Source organism: Opisthorchis viverrini, assembly GCF_000715545.1.
Source record: "Opisthorchis viverrini unplaced genomic scaffold opera_v5_433, whole genome shotgun sequence".
NCBI classification, from domain to species: domain Eukaryota; kingdom Metazoa; phylum Platyhelminthes; class Trematoda; order Opisthorchiida; family Opisthorchiidae; genus Opisthorchis; species Opisthorchis viverrini.
In genome coordinates this window covers 22,083-33,104 of record NW_008752093.1, presented here as the reverse complement: position 1 = coordinate 33,104, position 11,022 = coordinate 22,083, and positions in this window count along the sequence as shown.

The window sequence follows — 11,022 nt, the reverse complement described above, 5'->3', positions numbered from 1 at the left end:
ATTTGTTTATTTATCCACCACTTATTTTAAATAAAAACCCTTTGATGGCGTTTTCCGAGGAACACCTACTTTGATTCTGCTTTGCAGGACTTTCAATGAAACTGTTGGAGCGCTTATGCACCCTGGTTGGTTACTTCGGGTCAGGTACCTATGCGCCAGATGCAGACATGAATGCCGCACATACGAGGATGAAATAGTGACTCAAAATTAGGAACTAGTAGGCGGCCTCATTTCTGAAGAAACACATTGGTGGATAGGATGAACAGAACAGAGTTACTGAGCGGAGGATCCAGGAGATGCAGTAGAATTCTACTTCCATTTTGCCTACAAACCTATAGATTAATGCATGGGTGTTTGACCGTACAGCCCATGGTTCCAGTCCGCTCCGAACATTTCGATTGCTTCTTTCTAGGCTGTGGCAACCTGGCAGATCCCGTGTCCCACATGTGTTGCCTAGAGATGTAACTACAGTTGATTGATACAAGCTAACATAACGTGGTTTCTTGCTTGCCTTGGATTCAAATACTGGGGCTGATTTTCACGTGATAAGTTACGTGAGCTGGAGGGTTGGTGAAGCTAAACTATAAGAACTTGAAACTTGAAGAGTTACGCCTCTGTGGATGCGCCTGCCGTCGTCAAGAAAAGATAACAGTCTAATGTGTGAAGAACTTGAAGATGAATCACAGCTGACTGGGAGTCTCACGTCTATTCTGTTTGTTTTATCCTGAAGCTTCTATTTGGATTTCATCCTGCAAATGAAACCAGTAAATGTTGAAAAGACCAGGGGCACCCTACAGCTGTCTGATCCCTATCGTGAATCATCAGTGGGGCGCGGTTAGTAGTTGGACTCTCAAGCGGTTGAGGAGCGGGCTATGTAATTAGAAACTTTCAATAACTATTTCACTGAATCTTTCCTCTACGAATCATGGCTTCCAACATCAAACGGCCTTTCCTTTTGTCTCCCGTGGACCGTTCGTTGCGGAGTTCACTGATTGGTCGATCCATTCAGCAAAATACCATTCTTCCTGGGTTCTCGTACCATACACTTGCTGATTTTTCTCGACGAACCTGTCTGCACGATGGATATTCCGACAGGGACAGCTCATCTGTAGTGAGAACGACCTGAGAAATCCTGATTACCACAAACTTCTTTGTCGTTAGTCGGGACATATCTTTCTCCAGGAAAGCAACAACAGGTGTTGCCCGACTTTTGAACTTCAAAATAGATAACCATGGCTTTGTCGGAACGTTTTTGGGCAATGCGACCTGACACACCACCGCAACCATCGACCGGTCTGGTGCCCCAGACTGGTTAACCTATTGTGTCTGGAAAACTGGACAGGTAGTCAGCATTCGATTGTGGACAAAGGATGAGGCAACGATACGTATTTGCTCCATGTGCGTGTGCGGACCATGACCTTACCGGGTGAATTAAGCATCATGGGCGGGAAGACAGAGAAACATCCACGACAAGAAAATCGATCAGAATTGTCTGAGTCGGATGGTAACACAGACTATGACGATTTAGAGAATCCTAGGTGCTGATTTCACTTGCAGTGTCAGCGTAAAAGGAGGCAGTGGATGATGTGTGAATCCTGATACATATTAGCTTGTGCGTGGTGCGCTATGATTGCTATTTTCGCAGCTCGTATCTCAACAAAGCGTGGTACGTGTCAAACATCATCGGTTTTGTTCAGCAGAGATGTCAATGAACGGATGTACCTAAAGTGCAGACTTTTGTGTTCTGCTGAGGAGATGAAATAGGTTACAATACTCCCTCTCTATTGTGATTTCAAGAAACTTAAGAACGTTTGGAGGGATCCACAATTTCTCATGATTCGATTGAGTTGGAGAGTAGCCGGTTTGTAGAAGTAATGTATGGTTTAACTATGGTGTTCATGGGCCAGTCTAATGTAAGCACTGTAGTTCGCGTGGACAAAGATGCGGATGATGCCTCAAATCTCTAAGTGCACCCTGACCCGACGTACTCAGTGAATATCGTTCCGTCGGTGTTCCACTGCGTCTGGCAGTAGGGAGATGCCAAGGAATGTAAAAGTTGAGCGAAACAAGCCGGAACGACTGAAACAAATCGGCTTCTGAATGATATTCAGTGCTTCCCATACCTACTGTTCTCAATACTGTTTGTCCACCCGGACTCAAGTGAAGTTAAGTTGGTCGTTGGAATCGTCAGCTTATCATCCGCTCAACAAAAGGCTCACGGTTGAACGACATGAATCAAAGGAGGAAGCATGAACCGACGTAACGTTCGCTTGAATTTTCTATCTGACTCCCATCATCAAGGTCAGGTAGTCGGCTGTAGTTCAGGCGGCTCGCCGTTTGTCCCGAGAGTAAATTTCCTCCTTTTCCCCATATTCTAATGCCCCGTTTATAAAGCATTGGTGAATAAATCCCAGCTTGTTCACGAAGTCTTCATTCGGCAGGTCTGACGATTACCACGGTACGTGACGATTTAATGACCCGCAGTCTTGTGAAAGAATTGGATTTATGGAGATCACACCCTTCACAAACAGGTCCCAAAAAGAACTTTGTGGTGGTGCCTGGTTACATGTCATACTAATTCATCTATACGAACCACAGTGCTTTTTACCTGTTTTCCATAATGTGATGGAAATCACTAGGTACGTTACTCAGGAGGCAACTCCATTTGAATCATTTATGTCAAGGGTATGGTAATATTCCCAGATTACCCCAAGCAATTCTCAGGTTTTTCAAATAGCCGTTGAAGGAAGTCTTGTTGATTTGGAATGCATAGACGAAGTCGCTCGAGTCCTCAACGATAAAAGGCAATTGCTCTTGTATGAAATGACTACACTTCTTTGTGTCTTGAACCCTCAGTGCTTAGGGAAATCCAACCACTGGAACTGCCACTTGGAATCCACGGAAACGCGCTCGAGGTTGTGGAGCGTTTTGCAGCTTTTGGAGGTTGTGTTGGCTCTGGCTATAGTGTGACAGATGATATCAATGAACGAGTCCCAGATCGCGTCCTTTAATTTGAGACACCTGTGGCAGCATATCGCAGTACCTGAGGCGGTGTGTATACCAAAATACAGCAAGGGCTGTTTTGTTGCCTTTATGAGCAGCGAAAATGAGGCGTCTTCGGGCTTTTTAGAGCCATTGTTCCAGCACGGTAGCTCGTATAGTTTGGTGTCAAATAGATTGCACCGAGATAATGGTGTTCGGCTGTGCAGCAGTGACTTCAACCGCAAGACGTATTAACTACCAGAAATTGCGATGGCTTGGTCATTTACCGCACATTCTAAAAGAGTGCTGTTTTCGTGCCTAAGTCAAGACTGTTCAGCCAAGAGAGTATAAGAACGTCTATAGGAAGTTATGGTATTTTCGGTACTATCTGTCTTATAAGATGAGGTTCGCGTGTTCTGCTACGGGTACCCGTCGGTTTGAACGACGTTCTTGCTGTCGGCTTCAGTCCGGATTCCGCGGTGTGTTTATGGATGTAAGTGCCTTGGAATGTTTATAGTATACAAGCTTCTTCCATTTCAGTTAATAAGATTGTATGACAGTGAAGTACCGGTGTTCAGCATTGACGATCTGCTGTCAATGACCACGGTGATCGAGCAGTTCATGCAGATCACTCGATCGAGTTTGCTTTACTTTTATATTTTTTTTCCGAAACAAAGAGCTGTACTGGGGAAAAGGGTGGACCTTTAACTTGAAATATTAGTTCGGGTGTTCATAAGCCTATGCGAATGTCGTCTTTTTGCGGACATGCATTTCAGATCACCCGGGAATGCACCTGAGACCAACAGTGTTCACCAAGACCCTACACTAATTCAGACACCGCATACTGGAAGATGCCTGCCACGATCGAAGTACTGGTCAGAAAATTGTTTGAAACTTGATAAAAACTTATTCGGATAGTTGGACTGTTAATATTATTTGTTCTGGCTACTTGTCATTCTTCAGTGAACCAAAGTTTGGTTTTTTTCCGGACAGTATTAGAAATAATCGCAAATCCACAAAAAACGATCACACGAGGTCATTCATCCTTACTATGACTTGTCACAAAGTCGTAGAGGATTCGGTCATGGGTCTCTTTGGCTTTACGAGCATGCGATCACGGACTAGGCCTTTGCAAATGATGAATTTGATTAAGATTTTTTCCTGTTCACCATCACTGAGTGGAGATTTCGTCGTGTAAGTGGGGCCAGTGCATGTTGGAAAAGCCGAGAAGCACTGCACAGCTGTTCCACCATTATTGGAAATCATCAGCAGTGCGCATTTGACGAAACTCCCGTGAGTTTTGAACCCGTGATCTCCCGACTGGTAGCTTGAATACTTAAGTATTCGGCCACGCGTGGCTGATCGGTAGTGTGATCGACTCGCACCCTAAGGATATAGCGACACTCATCTTTCCATTATGGGATCAACATCTCGGGCTCACTTGTTAACTGGCTTGTAGAGTGAAGACTGCACATTTCGTTGAATCTTTTGACTCCGTTACCAGACCAACCTAAGCGGAAGACCTTTCATATGAGTTGGGCTATAACAGTTGGCCCGTCGCCACACAGGGAAATCCATACTAACCAACCGGTATACCATCTCAACAGCATTAGTGGGCTGTAATCAAATTTCCATCCGTCGTACGTGTGTTATTGGTTGTGAGCGTGACAGACACTTGAATGATTTGAGGGTGGAGTGGACGACATTGATTCCAGAATTGATTATGTTCAAACCTGGTCGCAGGTCAGGCAGAAAACGAGGACAAATTGTGCGATGAACCCTCAGGCAGCATCGGTTTCTAGCCGGTCTCTTCCATGAACCTTACGGAGTCCTGCCTTTTTCTTGCTAGCAATAGGAACGATAAACCGGTCCCAGTATATCCGACTACAGTGCTTTTTCAAAACAACAGGAGATGCGGTGTTATCGTTGTCATATTTAAATCCATGGATAAGCATCGGGTCAACACATTGGCCACCGTTTTCGACAGATCCATTCGGCATTTATTGTTAAAGAGCTTTGTTGCACCAAAATGACAAGTCAAACTTCTAAAATTCAGCCCATATTTGTGTGTACGTATCATCATAAAAAGTCTGTCACTATGGTTAGAGTTAGGGGCCGTACGCATACAGGATCATGGCCTAAACAGGCATTTAGATGACAGCAGCAATTAAATCTAAGATTGAGTAATCTGATTAATATAATCAGTTACCGTAACAAAACTGCGTAAATACAGGTTATGCTCTGCGATCACAGTTGACCGCATGCTTGCGGCCATTCAACAACGCAATACCGGCTCATTTTTGCGATCGGCCGCTACTAACATGTACGTTGTTGTGGAAGAACTGGAACAAGACTACCTACTGACCGACCTAACTGTTATTTCCTTTTGTTTTATACAACCCATTTCGTTGCTGACGGGTTTATTGATAGAGCCCATGGTTTTTGCTGTTTGCTGAGGATATCTGTTGGTTTATTTGTGCATGATGACCAACACCTGAGCAGGACCAAAATCGAGAAAGATTGTGCCAACCTCGCGCAAAAGATGGAGTCCCAGAAGAAATTCAGATCATAAATGGCGCCCGCTGAACGACAAGAAGCTCTCGGTGATAAGTAATAAGGTAAATCCTATTCCCACTGTCAGTGAGTATGACTGATGAGCTCCGAAGGTGCATCAGAGCAAACCTCTGTTTGGCTTAGTTTATTGATCAAAGGAATATTTTTCGTTCGTCCCAGGTTGGGAGGATTTAGGTACAGGATGCCTTCACGACAAACAAGTGGTGTGCCTTCGCAATACCAACCCCCTTGGTGGTGGGTTGTACCTATAGCCCCTATTAAACCGGGTCCAACTCTATTCCGAAAAGTTGAATCTAATTAACTTCTCACATGATGGGCTGATGAGTGATGAGCCAATGAAGCAAAAGACGGGGTTGCCTCCACAACTATTAGAAAGCGTTTTTTAGAGTTGTGGTGCCGAGGAAAAATGACAACCACGGTGGTAGAGGAAATAAACCATGATATCGTGTCCGGAAGTTCAGGATTGACTAAGATTGATTAAGGATGAAAAAATTGGGATTTGAAATGATCAGCTCAATCAAATTGGGTCGTTGTAACACATGGACCGGTCACATTACTGCATGAATTTAACGCGATTTCAGAGTAGCAAACCAACATCCCTTGATCCTTACTTTGTATTTATAATTTGAACTCGTGTGAGCTACAACCGATCCCGCCACAGTGCTCATTTCTAGCTTAAGTGCACAACACACTGTCCTCCAATGTTTCACGAAAAGCAGATGCTACTTCGGCTGGCACAAGTAGTTAGGAAACTAAAGAAAGTTCCAAAGTCGCCTCTCTCCAAATAAGATATCTATAGCTGAAGGGTGCAAATTGTGGTTCCCGGAGAACATTTCTTGTACAGGGAAACGAGACCTCAATCGAGCTATGTCCATAGGTCTAGGTGGAACATGTGACAACGATGTCGTGGATCACAGCTCATTGAGTGAGGAGCGTGTTGTACTGTATCTTCAGCGTAAAATCCATAGCCTTGCTGTTGCTATCGGTTGTTCATAAACTGCTTTATGCGCAAGCTTGAGTGAATAAGATCGTGTCCTAGTGCAAATTTCCCTACCTCTGCAGGACACTAATATAAAAAAAAAACGGATTGTCAGCATATTTGGAGCACTGTGGGTTTTCATCGGACTCTGAAGTCAGTTGTGACGGTGATAAGCGCACCCAGAGACCTATCTACTGTATGGTTTCCAAACTTTTCCAGATCTTAGATACCTCCCAACTTCGACTTTACTCTTATTCACTGTGATAAACCATCTGCGGTAAGGCAAGTGGTATCGATTGTACCCAAAAAGTGCATTCCATCCACGACTTTATGCGTTACCAAAATTTCACAAGGAAGGTGTCCCTATAAGACCAATCAATAGTGGATGCCATAGGTTCACCACCACATAAGTTGGCCAGATTTGTAGCAGATATCCTTAAACCACTTGCCGGCAAGTCACCTACACACATCCGAAATTCGTATGACTTTGCTAAAAAAGTGGCTGGGTTTCAGTTACAGCTAGACGAAGTTGTGGTTAGCTTTTATGTCAACTCGATGTATAGCTATGTCCCTAAAGCGGACGCTGTGGAAGTGGCGAGAAGGCTTTTACTGACAGACAACGCTGCAAGAACGAAAGCAACTCCCCGTAGATGAGATAGTTAAAGGCATAACGGTATGCTTAAACCCCAGTCATTTTGTTTCCGACTCAATTATATACTCTCAAGAACAAGGTCTGGAGATGGAGTCGCCCCTATCCTCGATGTTGGTCAACATGTGTATGGAAGGCTGAGCAGAAAGCTTTAAAGGAATTTGAGTGTCTACCAAGGGTTTTCTGGTTTTATGTAGATGACACGCTCGTTGTTAATGAATTCCCTATATATCTGAATACCTTGGACCATCACATTAAGTTAAGCATGGAGCTAGAGTCCACGTCGGGTACACTACCTCTCCTTGACTGCATGACACACAAGAGTGATGGGAAATCAACAGATGGTGGTGCGGTCCTAAACTTCTCCTCAGCAAATCCAAAAGAAGTACATGCCAGTATAGTTTCAGCGATGCTTAGAAGAGTGAGAGCACTGTGTACAGAAGTGGTCGACCAACGAGCAGCACAACTTGAGGTAAAAAAGCGACTTCAAGATAGCGGATACCCAGTGGGTTTAGTTAAGCTGCAACTGGGACGGGTATTAGTGCCAACACCAAGGCTCAACAAGGAGTGGATTGGGACAGCGGTCATTCGATAAAAAAACAGGGACATCTGAAGTCACTAGAAGGGTACTGAATACGACTAACATTAGAGTAGCATTCCAGGTGTTGGTGCATTTGAATGATCGCCTTCCGGCTGATAGGACTGTGTATACTAAATAAAATGCAACGACTGTACGAAGGTCTATATACGTCAGACAGCCAGAGAATTGCACACCAGAATCGGTGAGCATAAGCGTTCCATTAATGGACCACCGAGAAATGTAGATGAATACCAAGCGATAGTCAAAGATTTGGCAGTGGCAAGGCATGCACTAGACACTGGGCATAGGGTAGATTTGGAAAATGTGGATATCCTGAGACGGGGTTTAAGATTCACGCCATAGCGACTGGTGGCCGAGGCAGTGGAAATCACCAGGCCTCCCAGTCAATAGATCAGAGGGGGTAGAACTTGCAAACGTGTGGAGAGCGGCCTTAGATCATCCGAGATTACTCGAGGCAATGTGCAGTTATCAGCGAAATGATCTGGGTTTAAATGTACAAAATCCAAGTAGAGTTAGATCCAATTAACCACCCCCACTCCCAAACCAATTGTCCCGGCACCCTTTGATGAACACAGGTGAATCTGGATTCCAGGTGAGTCTCTCGAAAAAAACAAATTAGTTTGCAAATGAGTGTATATTCGCTAGTGTGCAGAGCTGCTTTAGATCAGCCGAGCTGACACGAGGCGATGTGCAGTTATCAGCGAAATGGTCTGGGTCCAAAATTACAAAATCCAAGCAGAGTTAGATCCAATTAACCACCCCCACCCCATCCCCAAACCAATTATCCCGGCACCCCTTGACAAACACAGGTGAACGAAATCTGTGAACGACCCCAAGAGGAATTTTCCATTAAGGTGTCCTAGACTGAAAAAGCAAGGACGAAAAATCCAGGTTCAACATGAAGACAAATCCTCCCCCCTAACCAATCTATCGTAAATGTTAGTCATCCCCACTAACCAACGAACAAGAATATCAGGCTGAACACCCAGCACCGATCAAGTCCGCTAGTCATAAGAAGTCTCACGGATTGGTTCCCCGACTACCTTTAAACCCAATTAACCTACTTACTTACTCACTTGGCCTGAAGAAGCTTTTGTGTCAAAAGCACACGCTTTCGAGGCCCGAAAGTTGGTTTCCCTACTGTCGGTGATTGAAGACACTTAACTGTTGGCAGGATAGCGTCATGGGTAAGTCTCAGCCATTTGTACATCATAACCTCTGCTGGACAGCGACTGTCCGGAGACTGTGGATTAGGATTTGCTACATAATTCGGGAGGGACCCATTCAGGACTTCTGCCGTGGTCCCTTCCCCTTTCTGCTTTTGTCGACGCGCGTTTAAAGGTGTCTACGAACCGCTCAGCTTGACCGTTGGATTGGGGATGGAATGGAGAGGAAGTAACACGTGTGATGCCGTGTCCTGAGATGAAGCTCAACACTAGTTTGGATGATAGTAAGGTTCGCGGCGTTGTAATTCTCAGTACAAACTGAAGGAAATTCGGTTACGCTAGAGCATTAAGCATTGTGATAGTTGAAAACGCATGGCTTTCCGGCTGAAGGTGAAGCACAATTGTGAGTATTCATGTCCTCGTAGCAGAATCACGTTTCCATTCCTCTTATTCCGTATCCATATTTTGGCAGAAAATTTGGCACAGGGAGAAGCCACCTGGGGTCAAATACCGCTCGGGCATCGGTAGTTATATTGTGGGCGGATCACAAAAGGCAGTTTTGGATAGCAACTCAGTAAATCTAGCCGTAATTTGACTTGAAAAACAGATTTTACCCGTCTTGGAAGCTATAGATTTCTCAAAATACTCAATCCTCGGCAGTTTGGATCTGGATGAATGCTTCTGAATCAGGAATATTTTACACGACTGACGCCCACCATAGGACAAGACCAGTTATTCGGTTCTCAGTGTTTCTGGTTTGTTGTTCATGTTAGTGAATAATTTCAACCCGTTTGGTTTCCCCAATTCCCTTCCAAAGCAATTCTTCCCTATGAAGCTTCTAAGCAAGCAGTATCCCCCAGAAAAGCGCTATTTATGGTTTGAACAGCTGTCATTGGAATCCACCTTGTAAGGCGAAACTAAAAATCACGTTCTGGTTCTCTTGCTTGTGGCCCATAATAAAAAAAACATAACTATGCTGACCTACACTTATTGAATTATTGGCAAAACCACAGTCGGACAAACCCTTGTGTGATCCTGTCAAACCACAGGATGGTAGTCCCTGAGAAGAAATACACTCATCTGCAAACAACATTGGCCCCTAAACGAAATATACTCATTTGTAAACTAATTTGGCTTTTCGAGAGACTCACTTGGAACCCAGCTGAATTTCTCGTTTGTGATGTTTCCAGGCAACTGAATGTGCTGCACCATTATAAATTACTTTACAGATGAGTGTATTCCACTAACTTCGTGCAATTTGGCTTCAAGTAGAACATAAGGTTGACGGGAACTAGGGGACTGCCTTACCTGATGAGCCCCAAAAAGGGTGAAACCTGTCGTGGGCTGTCGACGAATTATCAGCAACCTTATGAGTAGTGCATTACGAACATTGGACTTTCGCCAAAGAGTTAGTTGAATCTGAATGTGCTACACACGTGCCGCCCCATACTTCGGTTGGTATGCTATTTGAGATATCATAGTACATTTCCTCGACTTTACACGCTGAAAATCATCCAACAGCTCATTATCAGTTTCGTCTTCTTCTTGGTACTCATCAAGTAGGCGGAGTCTTCGATTTTCATCAGCCGTGTAGTTTCCCTTATCCCGGGGAATTAGCTCAAAATAAAAATAAGTAAAATTTTTCATTCTTCGAGTTAACATCGATTTACAAAACAATGGGAAATGAGGTCCACCAAACGAGTCACTATCAGCCCTTGAATGAATGTATCGTTCGATACCGTGCTGCAAATCTGACGCAAGCGATGCGCCGAAGGACTTAAAGAGGTAAATTACTGTTGTTCACTGACATTAACATCCAACAAAGGTGATAGTTGCCAAAAAATATTCAATGCGTCGTTTTTTCAGCTGGATTTCCGAATCGCAGCACTCGTCACTTAACAATTGTCCGTTTACTGACTCCTCCTTCAAAATGGCAGTATGGCTGGGAATATCTTCGTAAAATACCCCTCTGAAACATGCTTACATTTTCTGAAATGATAGACTGAACTTCACCATTTCATAAAATGTGTATCTGGTCAAACGGGTGCGAAAGGGCACGCAAAGACCATAC